Below are 11,609 nucleotides of genomic sequence, written 5' to 3'. Positions count from 1 at the left end.
TAAATTTTCTCTGTGAGATTTTCTCTAAAGCCAATTCCATGTTCAGTTGATGCCGCCATCCATTTCGACAACATTCACACCTCCAAAAGCGGCTATTGAGTTCTATGTTTTACTGATGCAGCCATCAATGTTCCCACCACGGGTGTGTGTTTAATTTGTTCCTCTTTGAAATCATCTGTGAAGAGTACATAAATACAGCCTACTTGCCAAGATCCATGTTCCATTTGGGAACAATGAGAACTGTAATAGAATGAAATGTCCAAAAATTAAATTAGTGGATTTGAGTTTCACAGAATTACATTAAGAATTACATCAGAAACAAACATGGAACCCTAATTCTATTTTGGATAATACAGTGCATTCGGAAAGTATTCAGACCCCTTGACGTTTCTCTAATTTTGTTGCTTTACAGCCTTATTCTAAAATGGATTAAATTTATTTCACCTTTATTTAACCAGGTAGGCAAGTTGAGAACAAGTTCTCATTTACAATTGCGACCTGGCCAAGATAAAGCAAAGCAGTTCGACAGATATAACGACACAGAGTTACACATGGAGTAAAACAAACATACAGTCTATAATACAGTATAAACAAGTCTATATACAATGTGAGCAAATGAGGTGAGAAGGGAGGTAAAGGCAAAAAAGGCCATGGTGGCAAAGTAAATACAATATAGCAAGTAAAACACTGGAATGGTAGTTTTGCAATGGAAGAATGTGCAAAGTAGACATAAAAATAATGGGTTGCAAAGGAGCAAAATAAATAAATAAATTAAATACAGTTGGGAAAGAGGTAGTTGTTTGGGCTAAATTATAGGTGGGCTATGTACAGGTGCAGTAATCTGTAAGATGCTCTGACAGTTGGTGCTTAAAGCTAGTGAGGGAGATAAGTGTTTCCAGTTTCAGAGATTTTTGCAGTTCGTTCCAGTCACTGGCAGCAGAGAACTGGAAGGAGAGGCGGCCAAAGAAAGAATTGGTTTTGGGGGTGACCAGAGAGATATACCTGCTGGAGCGTGTGCTACAGGTGGGAGATGCTATGGTGACCAGCGAGCTGAGATAAGGGGGGACTTTACCTAGCAGGGTCTTGTAGATGACATGGAGCCAGTGGGTTTGGCGACGAGTATGAAGCGAGGGCCAGCCAACGAGAGCGTACAGGTCGCAATGGTGGGTAGTATATGGGGCTTTGGTGACAAAACGGATTGCACTGTGATAGACTGCATCCAATTTGTTGAGTAGGGTATTGGAGGCTATTTTGTAAATGACATCGCCAAAGTCGAGGTTTGGTAGGATGGTCAGTTTTACAAGGCTATGTTTGGCAGCATGAGTGAAGGATGCTTTGTTGCGAAATAGGAAGCTAATTCTAGATTTAACTTTGGATTGGAGATGTTTGATATGGGTCTGGAAGGAGAGTTTACAGTCTAACCAGACACCTAAGTATTTGTAGTTGTCCACATATTCTAAGTCAGAGCCGTCCAGAGTAGTGATGTTGGACAGGCGGGTAGGTGCAGGTAGCGATCGGTTGAAGAGCATGGATTTAGTTTTACTTGTATTTAAGAGCAATTGGAGGCCACGGAAGGAGAGTTGTATGGCATTGACGCTTGCCTGGAGGGTTGTTAACACAGTGTCCAAAGAAGGGCCGGAAGTATACAGAATGGTGTCGTCTGCGTAGAGGTGGATCAGGGAATCACCAGCAGCAAGAGCGACCTCATTGATGTATACAGAGAAGAGAGTCGGTCCAAGAATTGAACCCTGTGGCACCCCCATAGAGACTGCCAGAGGTCCGGACAGCAGACCCTCCGATTTGACACACTGAACTCTATCAGAGAAGTAGTTGGTGAACCAGGCGAGGCAATCATTTGAGAAACCAAGGCTGTCGAGTCTGCCGATGAGGATATGGTGGTTGACAGAATCGAAAGCCTTGGCCAGATCAATGAATACGGCTGCACAGTAATGTTTCTTATCGATGGCGGTTAAGATATCGTTTAGGACCTTGAGCGTGGCTGAGGTGCACCCATGACCAGCTCTGAAACCAGATTGCATAGCAGAGAAGGTATGGTTAGATTCGAAATGGTCGGTAATCTGTTTGTTGACTTGGCTTTCGAAGACCTTAGAAAGGCATGGTAGGATAGATATAGGTCTGTAGCAGTTTGGGTCAAGAGTGTCCCCCCCTTTGAAGAGGGGGATGACCGCAGCTGCTTTCCCATCTTTGGGAATCTCAGACGACACGAAAGAGAGGTTGAACAGGCTAGTAATAGGGGTGGCAACAATTTCGGCAGATAATTTTAGAAAGAAAGGGTCCAGATTGTCTAGCCCGGCTGATTTGTAGGGGTCCAGATTTTTCAGCTCTTTCAGAACATCAGAAGAATGGATTTGGGAGAAGGAGAAATGGGGAAGGCTTGGGCGAGTTGCTGTTGGGGGTGCAGTGCTGTTGACCTGGGTAGGAGTAGCCAGGTGGAAAGTATGGCCAGCCGTAGAAAAATGCTTATTGAAATTCTCAATTATGGTGGATTTATCAGTGGTGACAGTGTTTCCTATCTTCAGTGCAGTGGGCAGCTGGGAGGAGGTGTTCTTATTCTCCATAGACTTTACAGTGTCCCAGAACTTTTTTGAGTTAGTGTTGCAGGAAGCAAATTTCTGCTTGAAAAAGCTAGCCTTGGCTTTTCTAACTGCCTGTGTATAACGGTTTCTAGCTTCCCTGAATAGCTGCATATCACGGGGGCTGTTCGATGCTAATGCAGAACGCCATAGGATGTTTTTGTGTTGGTTAAGGGCAGTCAGGTCTGGGGAGAACCAAGGGCTATATCTGTTCCTGGTTCTAAATTTCTTGAATGGGGCATGTTTATTTAAGATGGTTAGGAAGGCATTTAAAAAATATCCAGGCATCCTCTACTGACGGGATGAGATCAATATCCTTCCAGGATACCCCGGCCAGGTCGATTAGAAAGGCCTGCTCGCTGAAGTGTTTCAGGGAGCGTTTTACAGTGATGAGTGGAGGTCGTTTGACCGCTGACCCATTACGGATGCAGGCAATGAGGCAGTGATCGCTGAGATCTTGGTTGAAGACAGCAGAGGTGTATTTAGAGGGGAAGTTGGTTAGGATGATATCTATGAGGGTGCCCGTGTTTAAGGCTTTGGGGGGTACCTGGTAGGTTCATTGATAATTTGAGTGAGATTGAGGGCATCAAGTTTAGATTGTAGGATGGCTGGGGTGTTAAGCATGTTCCAGTTTAGGTCGCCTAGCAGCACGAGCTCTGAAGATAGATGGGGGCAATCAGTTCACATATGGTGTCCAGAGCACAGCTGGGGGCAGAGGGTGGTCTATAGCAGGCGGCAACGGTGAGAGACTTGTTTTTAGAGAGGTGGATTTTTAGAAGTAGAAGTTCAAATTGTTTGGGTACAGACCTGGATAGTAGGACAGAACTCTGCAGGCTATCTTTGCAGTAGATTGCAACACCGCCCCCTTTGGCAGTTCTATCTTGTCTGAAAATGTTGTAATTTGGAATTAAAATTTCAGAATTTTTGGTGGTCTTCCTAAGCCAGGATTCAGACACAGCTAGAACATCCGGGTTGGCAGAGTGTGCTAAAGCAGTGAATAGAACAAACTTAGGGAGGAGGCTTCTAATGTTAACATGCATGAAACCAAGGCTATTACGGTTACAGAAGTCATCAAAAGAGAGCGCCTGGGGAATAGGAGTGGAGCTAGGCATTGCAGGGCCTGGATTCACCTCTACATCGCCAGAGGAACATAGGAGGAGAAGAATAAGGGTACGGCTAAAAGCAATAAGAATTGGTCGTCTATAACGTCTGGAACAGAGAGTAAAAGGAGGTTTCTGGGGGCGATAAAATAGAATCAAGGTATAATGTACAGACAAAGGTATGGTAGGATGTGAATACAGTGGAGGTAAACCTAGGTATTGAGTGATGAAGAGAGAGATATTGTCTCTAGAAACATCATCAAATACTTTTTGCCCTCATCAATCTACACACAATAACCCATAATGACAAAGTGAAAACAGGTTTTCAGCCATTTTTGCAAATGTATTACAAATTAAAAATCAGAAATACCTTATTTACATAAGTATTCAGACACTTTGCTATGAGACTCAGGAAATCAGGTGCATCCTGTTTCCATTGATAATCCTTGAGAGGTTTCTACAACTTGATTGGAGTCCACCTTTGATTGAAAAATGATTTGGAAAAGGCACACACCTGTCTATATAAGGTCCCACAGTTGACAGTGCATGCAGAGCAAAAACCAAGCCATGAGGTTGAAGGAATGGTCCGTAGAGCTCAGAGACAGGATTGTGTCGATGCAAGATCTGGGGAATGGTACCAAAACATTTCTGCAGCATTGAAGTTCCCCAAGAACACAGTGGCCTCCATCATTCTTAAATGGAAGAAGTTTTTGGAACAACCAAAACTCTTCCACCTGGCCAAACTGAACAATTGAGGGAGAAGGGCCTTGGTCAGGGTGACCAAGATCCCGATGGTCACTCTGACAGAGCACCAGAGTTCCTCTGTGGAGATGGGAGAACCTTCCAGAAAGACAACCATCTCTGCAGATCTCCACCATTCAGGCCTTTATGGTAGAGTGGTCAGACGGAAGCCACTCCTCAGTAAAAGGCACATGACAGCCCGCTTGGAGTATGCCACCTAAAGACTCTCAGACCATGAGAAACAAAATGATCAGGTCTGATGAAATCTGAATGCCAAGCGTTACGTCTGGATGAAACCTTGCACAATCCCCACGATGAAGCATGGTGGTGGCAGCATCATGCTGTGGGGATATTGTTCAGGGGCAGGGCCTGGTAGACTAGTCAGGCTTGAGGGGATGATGAACGGAGCAAAGTACAGAGAGATCATTGATGAAAACCTGCTCCAGAGCGCTCAGGACTTCAGACTGGGGAGAAGGTTCACCTTCCAACAGGACAACGAACCTCAGCACACAGCCAAGACAACACAGGAGTGGCTTCGGGACAAGTCTCTGAATGACCTTGAGTTGCCCAGCCAGAGCCTGACTTGAACCTGATCAAACTTCTCTGGAGAGACCTGAAAATAGCTGTACAGCGACTCTCCCCATCCAACCTGACAGAGCTTGAGATGATCTGCAGAGAATAATGGGAGAAACTCCACAAATACAGGTGTGCCAAACTGGTTGCGTCATACCCAAGAAGACTCAAGGCTATAATCGCTGCCAAAATGTGAATCAACAAAGTACTAAGTAAAGGGTCTGAATACTTAATTAAGTAAATGTGATTTTTCAGTTTATATTTTTTATACATCTGCAAACATTTCTAAAAACCTGTTTTTGCTTTGTCATTATGGGTTATTGTGTGTAGATTGATGAAAAAACACACAATGTGGTAAAAGGGAAGGGGTCTGAATTCTTTCCGAATGCACTGTAAGGGTGGTATGTGTTCATTTGACAGATTTTACAATAGAATGCTTTGCAAAAACAGGTTGACGAATGAAGATAATAAATAGCATTTTGGTCTTGAGACACACATACTGGCACTAGCGCCTATCCTTCACACAGCCTCAGTTTTTTGTCCTAATTATGATCAAATTCCCAAACAGGCTTTTTGTTCTGGCAATAGCACCCTGTCTATATATATAGTTCTATTTTGATCAATTTGTCTTTCATGAAGAATGACTGTTTTACAGTGTTCATAAGAGGCTGTAAGTGAGTGATAACATTAGATATTTCAACTGTCAACTTTTCATTGTTGGACTAAGCCTTTCATTTACATAGCTCATTTTTGTAACAGTAAGAACGGTGTTATTCAAATCAAATCAAAGTTTATTTGTCACGTGCGCCGAATACAACAGGTGTAGACCTTACAGTGAAATGCGTACTTATAGGCTCTAACCAACAGTGCAAAAAAAGGAATTAGGTGAACAATAGTTAAGTAAAGAAATTAAAAAACAACAGTAAAAAGACAGTGAAAAATAACAGTTGTGAGGCTATATACAGTAGAGAGGCTATATACAGTAGGGAGGCTATATACAGTAGGGAGGCTATATACAGTAGGGAGGCTATATACAGTAGGGAGGCTATATACAGTAGGGAGGCTTTATACAGTAGGGAGGCTATAACAGTAGCGAGGCTATAACAGTAGCGAGGCTATAACAGTAGCGAGGCTATATACAGTAGTGAGGCTATAACAGTAGCGAGGCTATAACAGTTGTGAGGCTATATACAGTAGCGAGGCTATAACAGTAGGGAGGCTATATACAGTAGGGAGGCTATAACAGTTGTGAGGCTATATACAGTAGGGAGGCTATATACAGTAGGGAGGCTATATACAGTAGGGAGGCTATATACAGTAGGGAGGCTATATACAGTAGGGAGGCTATAACAGTAGGGAGGCTATATACAGTAGGGAGGCTATATACAGTAGGGAGGCTATATACAATAGGGAGCTATATACAGTAGGGAGGCTATATACAGTAGGGAGCTATATACAGTAGGGAGGCTATATACAGTAGGGAGGCTATATACAGTAGGGAGGCTTTATACAGTAGGGAGGCTATATACAGTAGGGAGACTATATACAGTAGCGAGGCTATAACAGTAGGGAGGCTATATACAGTAGGGAGGCTATATACAGTAGGGAGGCTATATACAGTAGGGAGGCTATATACAGTAGGGAGGCTATATACAGTAGGGAGGCTATATACAGTAGGGAGGCTATATACAGTAGGGAGGCTATATACAGTAGGGAGGCTATATACAGTAGGGAGGCTATATACAGTAGGGAGGCTATATACAGTAGGGAGGCTATATACAGTAGGGAGGCTATATACAGTAGGGAGGCTATATACAGTAGGGAGGCTATATACAGTAGGGAGGCTATATACAGTTGGCTATATACAGAGGCTATATACAGTAGGGAGGCTATATACAGTAGGGAGGCTATATACAGTAGGGAGGCTATATACAGTAGGGAGGCTATATACAGTAGGGAGGAGGGAGTAGGGAGGCTATATACAGTAGGGAGGCTATATACAGTAGGGAGCTATATACAGTAGGGAGGCTATATACAGTAGGGAGCTATATACAGTAGGGAGGCTATATACAGTAGGGAGGCTATATACAGTAGGGAGGCTATATACAGTAGCGAGGCTATAACAGTAGGGAGGCTATATACAGTAGGGAGGCTATATACAGTAGGGAGGCTATATACAGTAGGGAGGCTATATACAGTAGGGAGGCTATATGCAGTAGTGAGGCTATATACAGTAGGGAGGCTATATACATAGGGAGCTATATACAGTAGGGAGGCTATATACAGTAGGGAGCTATATACAGTAGAGAGGCTATATACAGTAGGGAGGCTATAACAGTTGTGGGGCTATATACAGTAGGGAGGCTATAACAGTTGTGAGGCTATATACAGTAGGGAGGCTATAACAGTTGTGGGGCTATATACAGTAGGGAGGCTATAACAGTTGTGAGGCTATATACAGTAGGGAGCTATAACAGTTGTGAGGCTATATACAGTAGGGAGGCTATATACAGTAGGGAGGCTATATACAGTAGGGAGGCTATAACAGTTGTGAGGCTATATACAGTAGGGAGGCTATATACAGTAGGGAGGCTATATACAGTAGGGAGGCTATAACAGTAGCGAGGCTATAACAGTTGTGAGGCTATATACAGTAGTGAGGCTATAACAGTAGGGAGGCTATATACAGTTGTGAGGCTATATACAGTAGGGAGGCTATAACAGTTGTGAGGCTATATACAGTAGAGAGGCTATAACAGTTGTGAGGCTATATACAGTAGGGAGGCTATATACAGTAGGGAGGCTATAACAGTTGTGAGGCTATATACAGTAGGGAGGCTATAACAGTTGTGAGGCTATATACAGTAGGGAGGCTATATACAGTAGGGAGGCTATATACAGTAGGGAGGCTATAACAGTTGTGAGGCTATATACAGTAGGGAGGCTATATACAGTAGGGAGGCTATATACAGTAGGGAGGCTATAACAGTAGCGAGGCTATAACAGTTGTGAGGCTATATACAGTAGCGAGGCTATAACAGTAGGGAGGCTATATACAGTAGGGAGGCTATAACAGTTGTGAGGCTATATACAGTAGGGAGGCTATAACAGTTGTGAGGCTATATACAGTAGGGTGGCTATATACAGTAGGGAGGCTATATACAGTAGGGAGGCTATATACAGTAGGGAGGCTATAACAGTTGTGAGGCTATATACAGTAGGGAGGCTATAACAGTTGTGAGGCTATATACAGTACGGAGGCTATAACAGTTGTGAGGCTATATACAGTAGGGAGGCTATAACAGTTGTGAGGCTATATACAGTACGGAGGCTATAACAGTTGTGAGGCTATATACAGTAGCGAGGCTATAACAGTTGTGAGGCTATATACAGAAGTGAGGCTATAACAGTAGCGAGGCTATAACAGTAGCGAGGCTATAACAGTAGAGAGGCTATATACAGTAGGGAGGCTATAAGAGTTGTGAGGCTATATACAGTAGCGAGGCTATAACAGTAGCGAGGCTATATACAGTAGCGAGGCTATAACAGTAGCGAGGCTATATACAGTAGGGAGGCTATAACAGTAGGGAGGCTATATACAGTAGGGAGGCTATATACAGTAGGGAGGCTATATACAGTAGGGAGCTATATACAGTAGCGAGGCTATAACAGTAGGGAGGCTATATACAGTTGTGAGGCTATATACAGTAGGGAGGCTATAACAGTTGTGAGGCTATATACAGTAGGGAGGCTATAACAGTTGTGAGGCTATATACAGTAGGGAGGCTATATACAGTAGGGAGGCTATAACAGTAGCGAGTATATAACAGTTGTGAGGCTATATACAGTAGTGAGGCTATAACAGTAGGGAGGCTATATACAGTAGGGAGGCTATAACAGTTGTGAGGCTATATACAGTAGGGAGGCTATAACAGTTGTGAGGCTATATACAGTAGGGTGGCTATATACAGTAGGGAGGCTATATACAGTAGGGAGGCTATATACAGTAGGAAGGCTATATACAGTAGGGAGGCTATAACAGTTGTGAGGCTATATACAGTAGGGAGGCTATAACAGTTGTGAGGCTATATACAGTAGGGAGGCTATAACAGTTGTGAGGCTATATACAGTAGGGAGGCTATAACAGTTGTGAGGCTATATACCGTAGCGAGGCTATAACAGTTGTGAGGCTATATACAGAAGTGAGGCTATAACAGTAGCGAGGCTATAACAGTAGCGAGGCTATAACAGTAGCGAGGCTATATACAGTAGTGAGGCTATAACAGTAGCGAGGCTATAACAGTTGTGAGGCTATATACAGTAGCGAGGCTATAACAGTAGAGAGGCTATATACAGTAGGGAGGCTATAACAGTTGTGAGGCTATATACAGTAGCGAGGCTATAACAGTAGCGAGGCTATATACAGTAGCGAGGCTATAACAGTAGCGAGACTATATACAGTAGTGAGGCTATAACAGTTGTGAGGCTATATACAGTAGTGAGGCTATGTACAGTAGCGAGGCTATAACAGTAGCGAGGCTATATACAGTAGCGAGGCTATAACAGTAGTGAGGCTATATACAGTAGCGAGGCTATATACAGTAGCGAGGCTATAACAGTAGCGAGGCTATATACAGTAGCGAGGCTATATACAGTAGCGAGGCTATAACAGTAGCGAGGCTATATACAGTAGCGAGGCTATAACAGTAGCGAGGCTATATACAGTAGCGAGGCTATAACAGTAGCGAGGCTATATACAGTAGCGAGGCTATAACATTAGCGATGCTATATACAGTAGCGAGGCTATAACAGTAGCGAGGCTATATACAGTAGCGAGGCTATAACAGTTGTGAGGCTATAACAGTTGTGAGGCTATATACAGTAGCGAGGCTATAACAGTAGCGAGGCTATATACAGTAGCGAGGCTATAACAGTAGTGAGGCTATATACAGTAGCGAGGCTATAACAGTAGCGAGGCCATAACAGTAGCGAGGCTATATACAGTAGCGAGGCTATAACAGTAGTGAGTCTATATACAGTAGCGAGGCTATAACAGTAGCGAGGCTATATACAGTAGCGAGGCTATAACAGTTGTGAGGCTATATACAGTAGCGAGGCTATATACAGTAGCGAGGCTATATACAGTAGCGAGGCTATAACAGTTGTGAGGCTATATTCAGTAGCGAGGCTATAACAGTTGTGAGGCTATATACAGTAGCGAGGCTATAACAGTTGTGAGGCTATATACAGTAGCGAGGCTATAACAGTTGTGAGGCTATATACAGTAGGGAGGCTATAACAGTTGTCAGGCTATAACAGTAGTGAGGCTATAACAGTAGCGAGCCTATATACAGTAGCGAGGCTATAAGAGTAGGGAGGCTATATACAGTAGCGAGGCTATAACAGTTGTGAGGCTATATACCGTAGCGAGGCTATAACAGTTGTGAGGCTATATACAGAAGTGAGGCTATAACAGTAGCGAGGCTATAACAGTAGCGAGGCTATAACAGTAGCGAGGCTATATACAGTAGTGAGGCTATAACAGTAGCGAGGCTATAACAGTTGTGAGGCTATATACAGTAGCGAGGCTATAACAGTAGAGAGGCTATATACAGTAGGGAGGCTATAACAGTTGTGAGGCTATATACAGTAGCGAGGCTATAACAGTAGCGAGGCTATATACAGTAGCGAGGCTATAACAGTAGCGAGGCTATATACAGTAGTGAGGCTATAACAGTTGTGAGGCTATATACAGTAGCGAGGCTATAACAGTAGCGAGGCTATATACAGTAGCGAGGCTATAACATTAGCGATGCTATATACAGTAGCGAGGCTATAACAGTAGCGAGGCTATATACAGTAGCGAGGCTATAACAGTTGTGAGGCTATAACAGTTGTGAGGCTATATACAGTAGCGAGGCTATAACAGTAGCGAGGCTATATACAGTAGCGAGGCTATAACAGTAGTGAGGCTATATACAGTAGCGAGGCTATAACAGTAGCGAGGCCATAACAGTAGCGAGGCTATATACAGTAGCGAGGCTATAACAGTAGTGAGTCTATATACAGTAGCGAGGCTATAACAGTAGCGAGGCTATATACAGTAGCGAGGCTATAACAGTTGTGAGGCTATATACAGTAGCGAGGCTATATACAGTAGCGAGGCTATATACAGTAGCGAGGCTATAACAGTTGTGAGGCTATATTCAGTAGCGAGGCTATAACAGTTGTGAGGCTATATACAGTAGCGAGGCTATAACAGTTGTGAGGCTATATACAGTAGCGAGGCTATAACAGTTGTGAGGCTATATACAGTAGGGAGGCTATAACAGTTGTCAGGCTATAACAGTAGTGAGGCTATAACAGTAGCGAGCCTATATACAGTAGCGAGGCTATAAGAGTAGGGAGGCTATATACAGTAGCGAGGCTATAACAGTTGTGAGGCTATATACCGTAGCGAGGCTATAACAGTTGTGAGGCTATATACAGAAGTGAGGCTATAACAGTAGCGAGGCTATAACAGTAGCGAGGCTATAACAGTAGCGAGGCTATATACAGTAGTGAGGCTATAACAGTAGCGAGGCTATAACAGTTGTGAGGC

Source organism: Oncorhynchus gorbuscha, linkage group LG10 (assembly GCF_021184085.1).
Source record: "Oncorhynchus gorbuscha isolate QuinsamMale2020 ecotype Even-year linkage group LG10, OgorEven_v1.0, whole genome shotgun sequence".
NCBI classification, from domain to species: Eukaryota; Metazoa; Chordata; class Actinopteri; order Salmoniformes; family Salmonidae; genus Oncorhynchus; species Oncorhynchus gorbuscha.
Note: the sequence above shows the minus strand (reverse complement) of the source record.